Below are 2,622 nucleotides of genomic sequence, written 5' to 3'. Positions count from 1 at the left end.
AGAGAGAGAGAGAGAGAGGAGAGAGAGAGACTATTAATCGCAAGTTAGATATATACTCTATATTCTTTAAAGATCTGTGAAATATGTCTCCTCTCTGCTTTTTTTTCTTCTCTGCTTTTACAGTGAATTGTCTTTTCACTTATGTCCTCATCAAATACTGTCCTTTACTTCCAAGCTGGACTTGGAGTCCTAGCCAATATGTTTCTCCTTTTTTTTCTATACTTCCATAATACTAGGTGACAGACCTAAGCCCATGGACCTGATCTTCTGTCAACTGACCTTCATTCACATAATGATGATCCTCACTGGAGAGGAAACTTTGCTTGCAGACATATTAGAGTCACTAAAATTTGGGAACGATGTCAAATGTAAGACAACTTTTTACATAAACAGGGTGATGAGAGGCCTCTCCATCTGCATCACCTGCCTCCTGAGTGTGGTCCAGGCTGTCACTATCAGTCCCAGTACCTCCTTGCTGGCAAAATTTAAGCATAAACTGAAAAAATACATCATCTATGCTTTTTTCTATCTTTGGTCTTTCAATCTGTCATTCAGTAGTAGGTGGATCTTCTATGTTGCTGGTTTTACCAATGTGAGTGAGACCCACCAGATGAAGGTCACTAAATCCTGCTCACTCGTCCCCATCAACCACATCATCAGGGGATTGATGTTAATAGTGGCAATGTCCAGAGATGTGTTTCTTGTAGGAGTCATGCTGACCACAAACACATACATGGTGATTATCTTGTTCAGACATCAGAGGCAATGCAAGCATCTTCATAGCATCAGCCACCTGAGAGCATCCCCTGAGAAAAAGGCCACTCAGACCATCTTGCTGTTGGTGGTTTTCTTTGTAGTCATGTACTGGGTGGACTTCATCATCTCATTCACTTCAATCTTGTTATGGATGTATGATCCAGTTGTCCTGACTTTTCAAAAGTTTGTGATGAATGCCTATCCTACAATTACTCCTTTGGTACAAATCCATTCTGATAAGAGAATAATCAATGTGCTGAAATACTTGAGGTCAAAATGACACTATATATTTTTAAAAAGGAATATTTTCTCTTCTTTAAAAAAAAGAGATGTATTTATTTATAAGTATAAATGTTGTACCATTGTGCATGCATGTTTGTATTCCTGGTGCCCAGAGAAGTCAGGAACACTCATGGGATCCTCTGGAATTGGAGTTACAGAGATTTTAAGGCTCCATGCTGGTGCAAGCCCAACATTTTTTTCCTAAAAAATATTCTTCTTAAACTTAAATGGTTTAAGTATCAAAGCAAGATTCTTCATATGATTTAAATAAAATTTGCGTCACCACACATAAATATTCTTGGACATTTCTGCTGCCAAGAAGTATAGAGTTTTTTAAGTTTACTGTACATCATAAGCTGCTATTTTCACATGAAATCTTTTACACTTTCATTTTTACTTTATGTCGTGAATGTTTTCTTGATGCTGAGGTTACTCAAAGAAGCTCCTTGGCGATTGTGACTTTTTAAGCCTTTTTGGAGTATATTTTAATTTACTCAAAATCTTTAAGCACAGTTTAAATATCTGATTTTAGCTTTAATCCTAGATATAATTTTGCTGGATCATAAAATAATGTGATTTTAGATTTTCCATATTTTTTACTTATTGTGTACATATGAGTTATATACCCGGCTTATTTTCACTTCATTTCATCTAAATTATTAAAATATTTTTGGTAAGTAAAAACTGTTTATCTATACACATGTGCTATACAATGTGCTTTTTGCGTATGTGTATACATGTGTGTACACACAAGGATGCATACGCATGTGCCCATGGAGGCTTGGAGACAACCTTGTATTTACCTTGTATTTTGAGTGAGCATCTCTCATTGTGACCTGAGACTTGCCAAATAGGCCAGAATGGTAGTCTCGGGGATTCTCATGTCTTTGCCTGTCCAGCTCTGAAATTACAATTTCCATCTCTATGCCCTAATTAATTTTTATTGAAAATAACTTTTTTCATATAATATATTCTGATTAGTGTTTTCTCTCCCCAATCCCTGCCAGTTCCTCCCCACCTCCCCTCTTATCTGGATCTAGACTCTTTTTGTCTCTCCTTAGAGAACAAATAGGCATCTAACTCATGATAAATAAACAATAAGAAAACAAAATCAAACACATCTGAATAGAACAAAAAAAAATCAAACAGAAAAGAAGCCAAAAAAAAAAAAATCCACAAGAAACACATATAGATCTAGAGCTGCGTAAGTTCACACACACAGGAATCTCAGAAAATCACCCACCAGATGCCACCATAATACATGTAGGAAGTACTTGTAACAGTACTTGTAACTTATAAAGATTGCCATGATTCCATATTATGAAGCAAAGAACCTCCACAGACACCACTGAGTTCGTTTTCTGTGGGCTGTCTTCTGCAGGGCATGGGGTAACCCTTATAAGTGGTTTGTCTACTTAGTAAGACTCCCTTGGAGAAAATGAATTTTTCATTTACAAGTGCCTGTCAATTAGAGATAGCTTCTGGATTATGCATCAGGCACGTGTCCACTTCTCCTTTTTGCTCTAGAACCTTATCTTGTGCAGACCCCAACAGGCCCTTTGCGTGCTGCCTCAGTCTCTAAGT

The 2,622-nt window shown here is 37.0% G+C and overlaps 1 pseudogene; it reads left to right on the top strand.

Annotated features, from left to right (window-relative positions):
- The first annotated feature begins 141 nt into the window (after positions 1 to 141).
- On the top strand, positions 142 to 1,036 carry LOC114640492 (annotated as a pseudogene).
- Positions 1,037 to 2,622: the final 1,586 nt, after the last annotated feature.

The sequence above is a fragment of the Grammomys surdaster genome, unplaced genomic scaffold, assembly GCF_004785775.1.
Source record: "Grammomys surdaster isolate TR1022 unplaced genomic scaffold, NIH_TR_1.0 125832, whole genome shotgun sequence".
In the NCBI taxonomy this organism is placed as follows: Eukaryota; Metazoa; Chordata; class Mammalia; order Rodentia; family Muridae; genus Grammomys; species Grammomys surdaster.
This window is presented reverse-complemented; position numbering and strand designations above follow the sequence as displayed.